Source organism: Schistocerca serialis, chromosome 2 (genome assembly GCF_023864345.2).
Source record: "Schistocerca serialis cubense isolate TAMUIC-IGC-003099 chromosome 2, iqSchSeri2.2, whole genome shotgun sequence".
Taxonomy (NCBI): domain Eukaryota; kingdom Metazoa; phylum Arthropoda; class Insecta; order Orthoptera; family Acrididae; genus Schistocerca; species Schistocerca serialis.
This window is the reverse complement of record NC_064639.1, coordinates 121,219,246-121,238,788: the sequence shown is the minus strand read 5'-3', so window position 1 is coordinate 121,238,788 and position 19,543 is coordinate 121,219,246.

Here is a 19,543-nt window from a genome sequence, read left to right as displayed (position 1 = left end):
TTACACGTCCGGAACAATCACGCTCATTTGTAAAAGGTCGATCTACCCTTTCAGACAAGGAGTGGGTTTCTCAGAGCCAAAATTCACACTAGGCAAACAAGCGACAAGGCGGCTTAACTCCTCGGCCACAAATCAGATACCATGCGCATCTGGATCACCACATGGCAAATACACTGATGTCCAAAATTAAAGCAAGAAACGGAAATTTTCAAGGTTGCGTTAGCTTTGCCACAAAACTATACAAACAGATGATAGTAAGCAGAAAAAACGTGAAGAATGCAGAACGTAGCCATCTGCAACATGCGTAGCGGTAGACAAAAATGTTCATTTTTTTCTAAGTTAACGGATTTGCACACACATTCTGACAACTGGTTAATACTCTCCGTCTGGTGTGTGACCACCTCTGGCATCAATACAGGCCTGACAACGACGGGACATGATGTGAATGATGTCATCAATATCATGTTTACGCAATAATGCCCATTCTTCCTGCAGAGCTGCTCGCAAGTCTTGGAGAGTGGTTGGTGGATGATGATGTAATGCAACCCATCTCGCTAGTGCATCCCAGACGTACTCTATGAGACTCAAATTGGGAGATTGAGCAGGCCACCCCATGTGTGCAACACCTTCTGTTTCCAAAAAAACATCAAGTACCTGTGCTCTAGGAGGTCGAGCATTATCGTCCTTCACTAAGACGTCTGGGCCTACAGCACCTCGCAACTACCACGCATGATGGATCCTTCTTGATATCGGTGTCTTCCCACAATGTATGGGTCCCGAAATCGTGTTCCAAGTGCCCTACAGGCGCGAATCCGTCGAGAATCACTCTCCAGACCAAAACGGGATTCATCTGTGAAAAGAATAATAGCCCACAGTTCGATCGTCCAAGTGGCATGTTGACAGCTCCACTCTAGACGTTCGGTTCTAGGCGCTACAGTCTGGAGCCGAGCGACCGCTACGGTCGCAGGTTCGAATCCTGCCTCGGGCATGGATGTGTGTGATGTCCTTAGGTTAGTTAGGTTTAAGTAGTTCTAAGTTCTAGCGGACTGATGACCTCAGATGTTAAATCCCATAGTACTCAGAGCAATTTGAACCACTCTAGACGTTCCCTTCTGTGAAGACACGCCAGAGGTAAGGAGACAACAGGTTTCCAACAATAAAGGCCACTCTGCCGAGGCCTTCTGTACACATTTGCCTCTATACAACAATTCCAGGGGATGCTGTGTGGTCAGATGCCAGTTTCAGTGGAGTACTAAGGTGGTGCTGTCGCGCTCTTGCAGCCAAATAATTGTCACCCCTTTCTGATGTCACACGTGGTCAGCCTTGTCCTGGTCTTCGGGATGCAATTTTGGTCTCTATAAACTGTCGCCTCATCCGAGAAACAACAGAAAGATTGACATTAAGCCATCAGTCCACATCAGTTTACGACTCTCCTGCTTCCATTCTTCCTATAGACCTCCATAGCAGAGATTCTGTAGGCGTCTTCTCTGTTCCGTACTGCACCGTCTGCGACTGTACACAGCGATTGTGGATGTGGGACTACCTTGCAAACATTACTCCGCTTGACAGGTTCCCTGACGCCATTGTTGGCGTGGTTGACCGTCGATCGGACTGCCATGTTCCGTCCGGAACGAGATCGTAACGAGATCTATTGACATTTTGTATGAGTATATCGTGAATTAGACACAGAATGGGGAAACAGCAGTTTGTTGTTTTAATTTTGCACACCAGTTACATCAATTCCGCAAGACCTGAGTGAGCTCTACACTAACAAAGCCGTTGTACAGACACCAGCTTCCCAGTGCCCAAAGCCAGTATGCCTGGTCACAAATTCGAAACACATGACCCTCTTGACGCCGAGAGAGGACGACGTCGCTGCAAAAGTACCACAGGTCCCAGCTCACTACTCCCTGTAGCAACGCCTCCTTTCCACGGTTTTGACGCCACCATCAGACCCCCTAGATAAACAGTACACTCCTTACTGCAGCTGCGAACTCATGCAGACAAGGCGGGCAGTTTGTAAACGTAAGGGGAGTGGACACGGCTCAACAACCCCCCCCCCCCCCTCCCCCTACCAGAACTAGAAAATGGGGGGTCGGACTGCCCCCCCCCCACACCTTCTTTTCTTTATCGAACTAACTAATTTTCCTTGACTTGGCTTACGTGAACCTGTAACAACTACTTGTGCGGAGATTATGCAAAAGAAGATTAACAGGATGTAATTTCTGCACATGATTTAAGTTCTGCACAATCTCACAGGGGCTGAGGAACTGCAGGGAAAATTTACTAGTGTAACCAGCCTCCCCTTTTAAAGCGATGTTGAAGTTCCACACAAAAACCTTGTCTCCTACTCTACCTTACGATCTCGACCGTAACGCCTCGCTAACTTCTGATGGGAGTACTCGATGTTGCATCTGGCCCTCCTCCAGTTACACTGAATAATTTCTAGATTAAAATGCTCTGGAACAAGGTCATTAAAAGAACATACGTTAGCTGAAGGGGAATTACCCTGATAAGCAAAAATAAGTGAGGCCGAGGATGCCTTTAGAGACTCATATTGGGATGTACTGTACATGAAATTTGTTGTGTCTAGACAAGACAGCCTAGACACAATGAGAGGAAGCCGAAAGGCACGCGCTTAAACTCACGCAGGCTGGCGTGAGGTCTGAAACAGGATACGTAATGAATGCTATAAAGAAAAGTACGTAGCTGCTGGAATACTTAACTTTAATCCACAATTTCTGAACATTGGTCTTGTTGATACAGTATTATCATCTCAATATAACTTGGGGATGGCGCCTTGCTAGGTCGTAGCAATTGACTTAGCTGAAGGCTATGCTAACTATCTTCTCGGCAAATGAGAGAGTCTTCGTCAATGTAGCATCGCTAGCAAAGTCCGCTGTACAACTGGGGCGAGTGCTAGTAAGTCTCTCTAGACCTGCCGTGTGGCGGCGCTCGGTCTGCAATTACTGACAGTGGCGACACGCGGGTCCGACGTATACTAATGGACCGCGGCCGATTTAAAGGCTACCACCTAGCAAGTGTGGTGTCTGGCGGTGACACCACAAAATTGAGCCAGGCTATCGAAAGATCCCGCTTCCTTTGACAACTCCCAAGGAAAATTATCAGTGCTGCCTTCAAATTACGGTTGACTCGCTCAGCAAAGAAGGTTTGCCTATAGTACAGAGTGGCTGTGAAATGGTTAGTGGCATTCTCAAAATAAAACCTTTTAAACACTTTGGAAGTGAAAGCTGGAGCATTATCATTCATAAGAGGCCTAGGTGGTCCAAAGGTGAAAAAATACTTAGAAGGTGGCGAATGGTCAAAGGAGCTGTAACCCCTCTGCTCAGAATCAGCGAGCAGAAAAGGGAAAAGACATCAACAGCCACCAAGATGTACCTATAAAAAGTTGCTCCATAGGACAATCCTTCTTAGCTGACTACAAAAGCCCCATACTCGATTTGTAGTTAGGCTCAACTCTCTTCCAGTTTTCACACTCCCTATCAATTTCCATATATCCTTATAATGAGTAGGCCAAGTAACATGTTCCTTAACCTTAGCAATTGTTTTACGAACACCCAAGTGGCCACCCACCATAGTATAGTGGAGGTAACGCACTGCAGGACCAACAAGTTCCAGTGGACAAACAAATCTTAGGTTCACATTCGCCATGGCGAATATAACAAAGTAAGCCTGTGTTCAAGCTGTACCCAGAGCCCATTTTCCCTTGTAATAACCTTCGTTTGATCCTACCAATTTTAGGGTTCAGATCTTGCTATCCCTTCATATTAGTAAAGAGTTCAGGGACCTCCGTAAACCCCCCTGTTGCCCAATCCTCGGATGACCTCCCTCCTACTCCTGGTGATCCAGGACCTCGCCTTCGAACATGTCTGTCAGGACCCCTAATAAGCCTGACCTTAAAACAAAAGGTGGAAATCCGAATCGCCCAGCGCGCTATTCGCCCAGTCTTCCAAGGACGTGCCAGAACCCAATCAGGGCCTTTTTATCCGTTTCTAAAAGAAATTCCCTATGCTCAAGATAAAACTTAAACGTCTCGAGGGCAAAGAGGACTGCCAATGCTTCCCATTCATAAACGGAATATTTAGTTTCATGGGTACCAACTTCCTAGAAGCGTAAGCTACGGAAAGCCGCTACCAGTTTTGTTCTTGCAGAAGAACAGTTGCTATTCCACATGTAGAGGCATCCATTTGGACAACAAATAGGCGCTCAAAATCGAGGATAGCCAAAACAGGGGGATTACTAAGGACCTCTTTAACTTCCTCAAAGGCTGCCTGATCACTCGTGCCACGGGAGAACAACTCCTTTCTTACGAAGGTCATTAAGGGGCCCAACTAACTGGTAAAAATTTGGAGTAAACCTAAGAAAAAAATTTGCCATGCCAATAAACGTTGCCACAGCCTTCTTATTCTTGGGCGCAGGGAAGCTACGTGAATTCCTAGCGCGATCTTGATCGATCCTAAAAATACCATTGGCAGAAACTAAATGCCCAAAAAATGATATCTACCGACGTGCCAATGTTATTTTGGATGGTTTGATGGTCAACTCTGCCTCCCCAAGATGCTTCACAATCGCCTCTAGATGTTTGAAATGATCAGTGAAGGTGGCACTATAAACATTGTCGCGATAGTTATATGCACATTTAAATTCAAATCACCCGAGACACAATCTAAAAGGCATTATAAACAATGTCGCGATAGTTATACGCACATTTAAATTCAAATCACCCAAGACACAATCTAAAAGGCGGAACAAAACACCTGTACTACTGGACAAGCCAAGAGGAACCCTGTTGAACTGTACAGAAGGCATATGTTTAGAGTCCTCAGAAAAAGTGATTTGATAATATACCGGATTAAGATCAAGAATCGTAAAGTTGGCCTCAGCAGATCACGAAAACGATCATGTAAATCAGGCAAAGGCGTAAATTCTAAAACAACCTTTTGGTTAACTATTCTATAGTCAACCACTGGACAGAACTCCCCACTTTTGGTTTTAGGCACTAAAACATGGGCGGTGTATAAAGTAATGTAGAGGGTCTGATCACTCCATCACGTAAGATGCCACCAATCGAGGAACTTAAGTTCTTTATATTCAGAGGGGACAGCCTATATTGAGCTTGCTGAACTGGCACCTCATCAGTAAGTATGATCTTATATTGAATCTTATTCGTTATGTCCATCTTGTCAGTTAGGACCTACTGAAAACGACTAAGAAGTTGTAAGAATTGACTGGCTTCGTGAGGATTCAAGTGACTGATATAAAATTTTGGAGAGGGGCACAACATACTACAAACTTCCAAAGAACTATGATAGGAACAGATGGCAAACTTCTCAACCGGGAGGACGGGCACAAGGAAATTAGTTTATAGATAGCCCGGAATTCCAAAACCCAAAGCGGGCAAGTAGGCTCTTGGTTAATACTACTAACAGTCGGCTACCAATATCTTCGAATGCTTAACCTCTTTTCTCGTACTTTAAAGTATCAAAAATAATCTTTGTTTTATTTCGTACTTTCATTTACAATTTCTTTTCTTTCTGGGACCCGGACTCATTTTGGGTGATGTTTGGTTTGTGCAGCGCTCGACTGCGCGCTCATCAGCGCCCGTACAAAGTCCCAGTGTTTACACAGTCCAATTCAGCCACTGCCACGAACGATGATGAAATGATGAGGATAACACAGATACCCAGTTCCCGGACAGAGAAAATCCCCAACCAGGCCGGGAATCGAACCCGGGACCCCGGGATCCAGAGGCAGCAACGCTAGCCAATAGATCACGAGCTGTGGACAACCTCACTTTGGGAATAATTCTATCCGCTTCATTTGAAAATGCGGCAACTATGTTATTTCTTTTCACATACCGAAGCGTTATTTTATCTTTACGTGTGTAGCAGAATATCAAAAGCAATGGATGAGTGTCACCAGCGCTATGTCCACAAGTACAACGATTAAAAATAAAAAAATATAAACAAAAAACCTGACCTTGGGCATTGAAGTTATACAATCGAAGCAAAATTAAGCCCGTTTCGGTGTGGGCAAATCACGTCTCACTATCGTTCCCTAATTTAATTGTCATTCGGTATTTCAAAACAAGAAGTAATGAACTACTGTGACGTGCTTGCATAAATGTTTCCAGTGAGACATTACTTAACCGTTACAAGGAAAATCTTTACAAGTTACGGACAATCCACACGGTATATTGAAAACTGCGCCCACTCAAATTTGCGCCCAGTGAAATTTGCGCCCAGGAGTCGAGGACGGGTCCACTAATCCCCTTGTGCGGCAGGTAGAACAGCTGAGGGACGTTACCTATAGGTTTCTGGGCTCGCATTTTCAAGCCACATTACATAGAGCTCTGCGAACTGAGAAGGTCTTTAAGAGAGCACAAGAAATCGATACACGCTGCAAAACCATAGAATGATATCAGATGCTATTTCAGATCCTAGTCATTTGATTAAAACTTCAGAAACGAAACTTCCCACGCTTATACAAAAAACAGTTGACAATTATCAGGAGACTTCCAGCACAAATTTCTCGAGTGAGAAGATTTTTCCGAAACTGTTACCAACTTTATTTTGGAGCTAAGATTTTTCTTAGCTTTGTGTGTTTCGGTGGCGTTATGTACGATAAGTCTTTTCTTTTTGTCAAAAGCTAAATTAATTTAGAATTATCTTCAAACCACTATGACTAAGACACGACTGTCTAATTTAGTAGCTAGTCAATAAAAAGTGAGCTAGCTAAATATGTCGATATTGATAAGGCAATTTCAAAATTTGCAGCCGAAAAAGAATGAGGAAATTACAAGCTACTAACTAGTCACCTGTCACTAAGGAAATCTTCTGTTTCTTGTTCTGCTTTCTTAATAATCAGTTCATTGTTCAAAATGGCTCTGAGCACTATGGGACTTAACTTCTAAGGTCATCAGTCCCCCAGAACTTAGACTGATGACCACAGATGTTAAGTCCCATAGTGCTCAGAGCCATTTGAACCCCCAGAACTTAGAACTACTTAAACCTAACTAACCTAAGGACATCACACACATCCATGCCCGAGACAGGATTCGAACCTGCGACCGTAGCGGTCGCGCGGTTCCAGACTGTAGCACCTAGAACCGCTCGGCCACCCCGGCCGGCCAGTTCATTGTGTGTGTGCGTTTTTCATGCGTTTTACTTATTCAATTTCACCCACAAAAAACTGTTTACGAATTAGTTAACATTATACTTCCATTACATAATCACGCATATGAAAAAACTCCTACATACAAATGTTGCATTTTATGCTTTTGTGAGGTTGGGAATTTGGGGAGCGGGGGTGGCAGATCAAAGCTACAAACTACCAAGCTACGCTACTGCGTAAACGTCAGTCCGAACCAGAGTAAAATACTGGATGCGTAGGGAATTCTTTGTACAGTTCTGTACACGTTCGAAATTGATCGCAGCAAATACCGCCAAGGCATTGAATAACATTTAAATAATCCTAAGTTTTATCTTTACGCCATTAAAGTATTAGCTTTCGTACACGAGCGGATTTGTTGCCTCAGTTCTTCATTGTCTTTGTGTTCATGAGTAAGTCCTAGATCTTAGACTTTTCTCCAGAGAGACTTTTTTACGTGGAAATAACTTGCATGCGCTTCGGCTGTCGGTATTACAGCTTCAATCGCAGAAATCGCCCCCGATTCGAAATCTGCGATCATTCCATTCTGGAATATTTTCCACCAAATTTCGGAAAAGACTGATGTATGTCTCTCCTCTTTTGTTGGGCAATAATGCAAAGGCAATTCGATATATGTTTGTCTCATTATTTGTAGACCCAAAGTCGGCGTGAATGGTGTATATTTGCGAAAACTGTTCGATGCAGTACTTCCACGTACCATTCACAAAGAAGTCTTGTTTACTTCTTACAGCCTCTGTCCCTGTTCTTCCACTAAAAACTCTTGTCCTTTCTCCTAATATGTAGTAGCTTAACAGACAACTGCTGCCATCATTCACAGCTAGTAACTCTGCCTTAAGGTCAATTTCTCGTCTTGTCTGCGGATCTCTCTCGTTTTCCCGTGATTTTGCCCGCTGGTCGTATAAAGTTCTCTAACTTGCTTGTTGGGCATTTCAGCTACAAAATTACATCCTCGATTATGCAGTCAATTCAGCTCCTATGAACATATTTTGGAAATAGAAGGCACTCCCACTTGTGTCCTTTTCTTTGCCTGTTTCAGGTCTCCCTTACTTTCAACCAAGCGTCAACCAGAGCTCCTTAGTTTTAAGCATTCATTGGCAATCGTTTGCCTTCTGTCTTGAACAGCGCCACCCACACCACAGTCCCTTCTTCGTTCTCTTCTTGTGTAAGAATAAACTTCATAGTGGCAACATAGCTTACCGTGAATGGTCGTTAAAACTTCCATAGCGGAACTATAGCGCCAGAAATATGCAAGCCGCAGGGTGTCAACTCTGGGACACCTAGAGCGACACTGTTTGTTCAGTCAGTCACCTACTGCGCTAAAGGAGGTCTGTCGGGGCGCAGTTCGGCCTTGTCGACAGAGCAGGTAGTTTGGAGTAATTAGGACAGTCTGGGCGCAGCTGTAAGCCGTGACACAAGACACAAAGGGAGCAGATTTCACAAATTTCTGGTTGGGCGCAAATTTCACTGGGCCCAGTTTTCGTGGTTGGTTGGTTGATTTGGGGGAAGGGTGTAAGGTGTCAGGCAAATCCAACACCTTCCATGAAAACCCTGACTTGATAGCAAATCCGGCAATATGTCACATAGCTCCGAATAAATCCTGACATTAAATTAACCAAAGTAATACGATCAACGAGTGAGAAAATGGAATACCACAGACTAACACAAGAACGCCTAAATGCATGTCATACCTTCCCACCGTGAAACAGACGCAGTTCCGAGGGGAGAAACGAGAAGCCGAAAGCAGAGCCGTGTAGGCTAGAAGACCCTACGATAAGAGCGGGACAATGGGACACCCACATCGCCGGCCGACCGTCGGTAGGTCCATCCCCCAGCGCATGTTAAAGATAGAGCCTTCCAGAAGAACAGTATAGATCTTACGATAACACTAAAAGGGCCACACCAGCTGCAAGTTTTAGCGTGAGACTATACACGTCTCTGTTACGTAGCAAACATTAAAAACACTGCCCTACCATGAAAAGTATAACGTTTCTCATTGGATAGACAGAATTTTTGTAGGCAGAGCTTAAGCTTAACATTAAGACACTGATTGGTCAGTTGAAAGCACAGCCAGATACCTTTTTCTTAAACCAACTTCGGTAAACAGTGGTAAGGATAAGTTCGAGGGAGTTGCTACCGAGACGGTGAGGTGTGTGGAGCTGCGCCGCCCGCCGCCCCCTGATGCTGCCTAACCACCGACAAGGTAATGAACGCACACAATGCCACACAAGAGCGCATAAGGCTTCACTCAGAACTGCAGAAGTCTAATCTGTTACATCCCCTTTTTACGTAATACTAGTGTCGATCGTCAATTAGACTTTGTGGTATTCACATTTGCTACTTGAAGTTAAAATCTGAAACGCGATGATTTTTCTGTTATACAATTATTGAGAAGCCACATCAGCCACTGTAATTTACGACAAGTTAAATAAGTAATTAAAGATAATTAAGTGTCACTGTAGACAATTTTTGATAGTTTTCTCTTTTATGAAACTTAATTTAAACCTAGATTATAGGTGTGATATGACATAGGTCATCCTTCGATCCATTATAGAACTTGGAAACCCATTCAGGTAATATTCGTTCACATTTTTGTTGAACGCAGTTGGTTTTTATCATCCTGTATTAAAATATTTCCTTTTATCAATAGTACAATTCAGAAACAATGTTTTGTGAGTAAAATGAAATTTCCATTGGTAGACTTAACTGCTTATTTTACCAGCTAACTAAAAATAGGAAAGCCTTGAACGCCGTCCACTAAATTCAGTTAGTATTAAGATTCTTTTACAGGGAGTGCAGTGGAGCTGACGCTGAAATCATTAAGTATTTGATTATATCATCGCTAGTCTCACTGAACTCTTCTGAACTCTACATGTCATGTGTGGTCTGCCGTCTCCTTACCAGCGACAGGTCCCAGGTTCAAACTAGTCAATTCCCTAAAAAACACGCTCAGAGCGTAGTTGCGCGAAAGTGGTAGGGAGACACGACTTAGAACAAACAGACACCACGCAGAATGTTAGAAGGGGACCAAACAACCTCCCAGCCAACAATGCCACACGACTACGTACCCATTCTAGCAATTTCATTTAGTGACAGCGGAACACACCAGTCCGCAATTCAACGGCAGAAAACTCGCGGAGCTAAGCAAATCGAGTGGTAGTCACTCTTTGTAATCAACTTATCAAACCCGAAAATATAACTTTTGACTATATGAAATCAGTAATCACTCTGCCCTGTAAGTGCCAAAACTCAATTATTCCTGCAAGCTCCACTGTGACTATCCGCCCGACGACTCAGATGTAACTGTTAGCACGTCTTCACTATGAGTGACCATAACACCCATGTTAAAGCATTCTGAAACCACTTAAACGTACAAATGTACAGCACTACCGCCACTTTTAGCAATTGAATCATTATTTCAGATGGCCGTCGTGCTGTGTCATCTTCCCGCTCGATCTGCTATTGCTGTCAGCCACAGACTATGGTATCATCTTTGCCGCTCGATTTTCTGTTGCTGTAAACCACCGATTCTGCATTGGTGCTCTACAACACATTTAAATAATCACAGACGAGCAACAATTTATTCTAACATATGATCAATACCTAACATGTGTTTGCGTTAAGTCCGGCTGCTGCGCCAAGTTACCCGTAACACGACGAAACTATCGTGACAACTAGAACACACCAAATATTACCCGTCGCAAAGATTATTTGGCCTTTTCGTGCCGTCTTTATGACGGATATCCAGTTAGCAGAATTTCCACTCCAGAAAAATGTGCTGTATCACGCAACACCATACTGAAAGATTAGTGTGAGAAACTGATACAATAATAGGGAACGTCTCTGTGTTCCGCAAGCCCCTTGGTACGTGGTGGAGGGTACTTCGTGTCACTTCCGATCTTTCTTCTTCCAACCACTAATGGTGTACGAGAAGAACGTTTGTCGAAAGTCTCCACATGAGCTAGAGTCTAATTTTACATCCATGGTTTCTTCACGAGGAAAATGTAAGAGGAAACAATATCTTGCTTGACTCTTTTGGGAACGAACTCTCTAGAAATTTTAACAGAAAACCACATCCGTGACGCACTGGAGATGGATGAGCATCTCCGTGACGCTTTCTTGCTTCGTTTTAGTAAAATAACCCGTGGCGAAATGTGCATCTCTTCTTTGGAGGTTCTACTTCTGTCAGTCCTCCCTGTTAAGGATCCCAGATATACAAGTAGCGGTGCAACGAGGGTTTTTTAAACTGCCTTGTTTGTATGTGGACTACACTTCCTAAGAATACTTTCAGTGAATATCCCCCTGACGTTGCCTTACCTGTAATTGGTTTTATATAGTCGTTTCACTTTAAATCGCCCCATATGTGTACTCCCAGAACACAGTAGATGTGAATGTTTCCATAGATTGAGGCAAAGGTGTAATCAAACAATGCGGAATCTTTCCGCCTATTTATTCACAGAACGATATATTTGTTTATGTTTATGGTCAACTCCCAACTACTGAAGCTTCCAGCGTTACCCACAAGGTTCCTTATATACAATGTTGGCAGTAATGTTCCTATAACACTCCCCTTGGGGTATAATGTAAGCTGCTTTGACATCTGGAGTACTTTCTCCACTGAGAATGAAGTATTGTGTTCTATTTTTTAGCAATTCCTCACTCCAACAACATAGCTGGTCTGATAGTTTGTACGCTCGTATTTTGTTCATGAGTTAACATAGCGTAATTGTATAGAGCGCATACCTTTCCTCAAGGGGACTTCTGTGTTACGGATAATATCAGATTTTGGAGGTGAAAATGTAAAAAAGTTGACGCTTCTTCTGTTGTCGTTCACTAATGTCCCGTGGCATCATATTTGAGGGAGGGGAACCACATTAGCAGCCGCTTTCCAAGTCGGGAAGCAAGAACGAGAACCACACAGTTTGCAGAACGTGTTACTACGTTCGGACATTCTGGGCAACGGCCACAGACGGCTTATTTTCTCAAACCAGAAGTATCAGAGTCCTTGGATGTTTGAAATGCCTTAGTAAGTTAGTTGTCGACAATGAATAACAATTTGAAAACAACAGAAACTTTAATAAATATATTACTAGAGGCAGAAATGAGTGACACCATCATTCGCTCCGCCTTAGTATGGCACAGAAAGGTGTGAGGTATTCAGCCATAAAAGTCTTTGATCACCTACCCGCTGACTTGAAGAATTCAGTGGATAATAAAACATACCTCCTTGACAACCCCTTTTACTGAATAAAAGAATTTCTGAATGTGTAGTAACATGATTGTGTATGTGTGTGTGAGAGAGTTTTAAAAGCGGAAAGAAAGGGGCATTGAGCTAGTTGAGGACTTCCTATCAAGTCGGCAGATGGAATTATTCTTTCGAGTACGTTGAACGATCCCCCACATGGCTCTTATTAGGCTGATTTTGGCTTCCTTCAGTTTTTATTTGTCTGTGAGCCATTGACTACGTTTAAATTTGCACTGAAGCTCTCTTTACTTCCGTGGCAGCTTTCTAACACGATTGTCGACCAGAGGCGGATCTTTCCCATCCCTCACAACTTTACTCGGCACGTAGCTATCTAAAGCGTAGTGTACAGTAATACCTTGAAATTCTTCCACTGATGCACAACACTGTCAGTGCTGGAAGTGAAATTCGGGTTGATCGCTCAGATAACCTGAAATTTATTTCTTGTCGCCTTTGTTAAGCGGAAATGCATTCTTTATTTATGCTTAACAGCGTCACGATCACTGATTCCCTGAGCTGCTCTGAGTCGAAAATTTCGGGCCTGTTGTGACCAGGAGATCTACTATGTTACACTTTGTGATCAAAAGTATCCGGACACCTCGAAAAACATACGTTTTCCATATTAGGTGCATTGTGCTGCCACCTACTGCCAGGTACTCCATATCACCGACTTCAGCAGTCATTAGACATCGTCAGAGAGCAGAACGGGGCGCTCCGCGGAACTCACGAACTTCGTACGTGGTCAGGTGATTGGGTGCCACTTGTGTCATACTTCTGTACGTGAGATTTCCACACTCCTAAACATCCCTAGGTCCACTGTTTCCGATTTCATAGTGAAGTGGAAACTGAAGGGACACATACAGCGCCGACTGTTGAGGAGGATCGTAATGTGTAATAGGTAGACATCTATCCAGACCATCACACAGGAATTCCAAACTGCATCAGGATCCACTGGAAATACTATGACAGTTAGACGGGAGGTGAGGGAACTTGGATCTCATAGTCGAGCGGTTGCTCGTAAGCCACACATCACACCGGTAAACGCCAAACTACGCCTCCCTTGGTTAAGGAGCGTAAACATTCAACGAAAACGTCGTGTGGAGTGACGAATGACGGTACGCAATGGGGCGATCCGATGGCAGAGTGTGGGTATGGCGAGTGCCCAATGAACGTCAACTGCCAGCGTGTGTAGGCCCCAGTAAAATTCAGAGGCGGTGGTGTTGTGGTGTGGTCGTGTTTCTCTCGGAGGGGCCTTGCACCCCTTGTTATTTTGCGTGGCATTATCAAGACACAGGCCTACATTGATGTTTTAAGTACCTTCTTGCTTCCCACTGTTGAACAGCAATTCGGAGATGGTGACTGCATCTTTCAACACGATCGAGCACCTGTTCATAATGCACGACCTGTGGCGGAGTGCTTACACGGCAATAACATCCCTGTAATGTACTGGCCTGCACAGAGTCCTGATCTGAATCCTATAGAACACCTTTCGGATGTTTTGGAACGCCGACTTCATGCCAGGCCTCACCGACCGACATCGATACCTCTCCTCACTACAGCACTCCGTAAAAAGTGGGCTGCCATTCCTCAAGAAACCTTCCAGCACCTGATTGAACGTATGCCTGCGAGAGTGGAAGCTGTCATCAAGGCTAAGGGTAGGGTAAACCCATATTGAATTCCTGCTTTACCGATGGAGGGCGCCACGAACTTGTAAGTCATTTTCAGCCAGGTGTCCGGATACTTTTGATCACATAGTGTATTTTCATGAATAGGTTTTCTGATTTGATTGCGTGCATAACAATACGTGAACAGCAAATAAAATACTTTTTTGGATGCAGTATGTTACTTTACAGACAGGTGATTTGACATATTTGTAACCTATGTAATGTAAGTTGGAACGTGTCTGGGTTCGGTTCTGAAGTATATGTTTCGTTTAACCTACAACCACTAAAATGTAATTGAGCCAATACTTTTTGGTACGATTGTATGCTCATCCATTCTTAAGTAACTGATGTACGACTTGACGTCCTCCACTATAAGCTCACGTAACAAGTTCTGTTGAATGCTTTTATCGTATCGTCGTAAAACCCACGGCTTCACTCACGTAGGGTTCCTTTTTTCCCCCCGTTTCTCTTCCGCGTGTGCACACAGTGCAATTGTGGTACATGCGACTGCTGCGGTTAATAACAAGTTGTTCTCAGCCATGTTGAACTTTGACGAAAAATATGATGACAGTGTAATACGCCTTTTTAGCGCCACGTCAAAGATCTTTGTCAAATATATTTGACGAATATGTGATTACATCTCTGATCAAATTTTTGACAAATAAATTTGATAGTGGCCTTAGGGATACCAAAGAAACAATGAGAAAATTTATTATGCTCGTACAACCCTAATTAAAAGGGTCCAGGATAAATGAAAAGTTGAAAGGCAGCACATCGCTGACAGTCTGAACACTAAACAACCAAAAGAACATCTGAATCGAAACAGCCATAAGTTTAAGTGAATAATACATACATTTACGTACGTATATAGCCACAAATCAATGCTGTGAAACGCAACGCCCACGCAGTACTATTGTTAAATAACTCTGTTAGTAGAACTTATATTATTGTCCCGCTCATTAATCCACTCATCGTATTCCACAGATCCCGTCAAAAGGAGAACCTTCATGATGGTGGAACGAGTCAAGGAATACATTAACAAAAGACAAGCACATAGTAGAAACTTAATCTCTATACTTTATTTACAATACGCTGTTAACAATGTACTACTATTTGTGCTTATATCAGCTAAATTGAATCTATATTCTGTTCATCTTAAGAAAACAACTGATATAATCAAACACAAACGCAGTGATTGGTCAGAAGCCATAGCACACGTATTTACTGGTCTTGTTACGCTCTTGGAAGTAGGTAATAATAGTAATAATAATAATAATAATAATACTTTATTAATATGATTCATTGCATATGTATAAAAACAGGTTACAATTCTTGATAGAAAGTACAATAATACATTCTTCTGATACGTCATTAACAAAATGATGAAATTACAAATAAAATAGTTCGCTTAACACTACTTCCGTATTTTTTCGAAGCACTTCTTATTCTGCAAATAAGTATGGTATTCTTCTAATGGGTAAAATGGATTTTGTAACAGTAATTTGTTTAGCTGAAATTTAAACTTCATCGTGGGTGGTGGGGTCATTACTTTATTGGGCAGCACATTGGTTAACTTTAAACCTGCATATTGTGGACCCTTTTCATAGAGTGCTGTTCTGTGGCTGCTGATGTAAAATTTTTCTTTATTTCTGGTATTGTACTGATACAAATCGGAACAAATACTGGCCTGCACTCTTTTAACAGGCAATATAGCTTTTAGAATTTACGTGTTTACTACGGTTAGTACACCAGTTTTTGGAAACAAACCACGGCATGATTCCGTATATTTTGCTCCACAGATGATTCTTATAGCCCTTTCTTGAAGTAGCAATAGCATTTAGATTTGCTTTGGTTGTTGCTCCCCAAATTTCTATTCCGTAATTCAGATGAGAGGAAAATAGAGCATGGTATGCAGGTTCTACTTTATGTATTAGATACCTTATTGCCAAGTTACTTTAAATGAAACCCTAAGATATTTTATTGTATTAGCAGCCATCAATATTTTTCTTAATCGCGCTTTATTTACGTAGGTTTTATTTCAAAAACCTTGTAGTCACAGTCTCTGTAGTGTTGTGCCCTGATTGTCGCGCTGCGAATACGCAGTATGAAAATGGCTGAGGCTTCTTCCTGCTCCGTAGTGAGAAACGTTTGAGAAACACGGTTAAAAAGTGCAGACAAATCTATTGTTCTTAATGTTTCTCATAAATTTACAGAAAAATCGGCTTTGAAGGACTGTATTTGATATATCTGAGATACAAATACACTATGTATGTTTAGTGGAGTCGGTAGGGTAGTAGATTGATGGTGCAATTCATGGATGGCAGGTTCAAGTCTCACCTTGATCGTTCTTTTTTTATCTACATCTCGTAATTGTAAAATTCATCGTAATTTTTTTATCAATAATTACATATTGCACGCGAAATTCCCGTTTTCATTTAAAATATAAATTCTTAATCATAAATATTTTATGAAAGATGGTTAATAAAGGTTGCTTAAATTAAGAAAACATAACAATTTAATTTTTAGGACAAAATGAAAAAACCAAATACTCTTTATTTGAACTATATCCATTGTTGTATACCCCAGATGTAGTCTCACACGGACCAGAATGCTAAGTGTCATAGAAACATGAAAAATAATTTTACATTTGCCACGGTGCCATTACAATATGAACCCAAATGATCCGGAACCAAGTTAAGGGATTTGTCGCGAGAAATAACAAGACTGTCAAGCTACCAGACGTACTGGAACTAACGCACGCAGCTTTTTCACACGGCACTGGCGAACGCTGGCGCGATGTAGAACGGCACGTCGTAAAAGAAGCCTGTTTGGCTTCGGAGATTCTGTTTTGATCGATTCGTCATCACCGTAGCAGATGACAGTTCCAGAACTGAAACGTACTTCTCGGGTTCGGATAAGGAAGGAGCTAAGAGATTGCCAGACGACTGATTGTAATTAACATCTTCAGTGGCTTCAGTATTCAACAATACGGTGAAATCCCTGCAGTATGATTTTGCACCACACATAGTTTGCTCAGAAGGATTACCCTGTGTTTAAGTTCATCACCTTTGTTTGTAACTAGAATACTATGTTAGCTGAGAACGGGAGCGTTTTATGCCCTTCGTCTCCTAAGAAGCGTGCGGTAGTGCTGGAGTTTTGCCGAATATTACTTCATTCTCTTTAAAAAATTAAATGTTTTTCGAGCTATATTGTTTCTCTGCTCTTATTTTTTTACGTCTGCACTGCAACTGCTCACATCATTACAGGTTAGTTGGAGGAACTGACTGGCCAGTGCTGTCCAAGTTAAACGCTCCGGTAAAGCTGTTGTCCCGCATTATCGCTCAGCCTGTGTGCTCGTAACACAGCATAAAACATATTCTTATGATCGTACTTGTCTGTACTGGGAACAGCTTGGTTTCCGCTCCATTTGGAACGAAATCCAATGAGATTGAAGCAAACGAGGAAGAATACATGGCGTAATGTTTACATCATGTTTATTCTTCGGTGAGCACAGTGTAATTGCCAACGGAAATTTTCTGTCATTGAATATACGGTAGATAATCACGTAATTTGCAGAAAGCGTAAAGAGCTTATAATTTTCTTGTAGCGATTCCAAATTTCTTGCATTATTCTAGGTGACAGTTTGTGGAATGACTTTACATCTGAGCCCTAGACAATGGGGCTAAGCTCCTGTGGATTCAATACACAGCATTTTGGGAAAAAAGGCTCTTGTAGACAAAAAAAGCCAACCAGTGGCATATAAAGGTTTATTGGAACACTTGACTTAGGTTTCGACAGTTCTAAAATTATCTACTTCAGAAGCTATGATGATGATGAGTCCAATACTTCTTTACAGAGCGTAGGGGAGCGAATACTGGATCTTAAAAATTACATTAGTTGTAACAAAAACATTTCAAACAAAACAAAAATTAACAATTATAGACAAAAATAGTAGGATAATTGTACTCTCTTGTTACATAACATGCTGACAAAGTACACTGAATAATGCCAAACGGCCCTTGTCATATGTGAGACATTCATATGACGAACACAAATAATTACAAGTCATGAAACTTCCTGGCAGATTAAAACTGTGTGCCCGACCGAGACTCGAACTTGGCCGCGAAAGGCAAAGGTCCCGAGTTCGAGTCTCGGTCGGGCACACAGTTTTAATCTGCCAGGAAGTTTCATATCAGCGCACACTCCGCTGCAGAGTGAAAATCTCATTCTGGAAATTACAAGTCATGACTTAAGACTCTAGCAACATAGTATTTCAGATGTGACAGTTAAATGCCTATGTAGTGGCCGTTTAATATAAGGTTCTTGTCGAAGTAAAAGTCGACTTACATACAGTAAACCACAATGATGACATCTATATAATAACAAAATTCATATGGAAAATAGCAAAAATCATCTGCTCAAGTTTACAGGCTCTAGTGCTAAGGAAAGCTACAGGCAGAGGGCGGTAAATGGGTGCGCATAGGAAATACAGCTTGACTGCATTGAGTAGCTCACGTAAACTAAAACAGAAAAGAAAGTCGTGTTTTATGTAACGCCACTGTTACTCTAAAACGATATAAAAGTAAACAGATAAAAAAGTGCTTTTAAAAATGTAATCAGAAAACATTCTTATAACAGTAAGACAGCAACGATACTTCGCTGTGTATGTAGTAAAAAAAATGGTTCAAATGTCTCTGAGCACAACGGGACTTAACATCTGAGGTCGTCAGTCCCCTAGACTACGTAAGCCTAACTAATCTGACATCACACACATCCATGCCCGAGGCAGGATTCGAACCTGCGACCGTAGCGGCCTCGCGGTTCCAGACTGAATCGCCTAGAACCGCTCCGACACAGCAGCCGGCGTGTATGTAGTAAAATGTGTTATTAGAAGTAGTTAATTCTGGAAAGAAGGAGGAGGCAGAGACATGCAAAAAAAATTATTAATACCTGAGTATCAAAATTGAATAAGTTCCATTGGTATTAAAGTTTTCTAACAGTAGCTTATAAGAGAGTAACATTGCAACGTCATTACGCAATGCATGTTGTAATAACTAATAAATACAGCGAGGAATGGGGGAGGGGACCATGAACTCAAATTTGTTAAAAGCTAATTGCTAAAATGAGGAAACTTGAGCTTAGCATAGGAGAAGTTTACGCTCAGCAGATGAATCAGGACAACCAACGGATTCCTTAATTCTAATTTGGCTCAAAACGTTACAAGGATGTATCTAAAGGCGGGGAACACGCTACATACACTTGAAAATTGTCATACAAATGAAAAAAGGGTATAAATTACTGCACAGAGGAAGTGCTTGGAGGAAAACAACCTGCTCGCCGAAACTAGCGAGACCGGTAAGGGCGTGCTATGCGGCCGTGAAAAGCGGTTTAAAGCCCTCAATGAATTTCTTAGCTGCGGCTAAGCATTCAAGATACTGACATCTCTTTT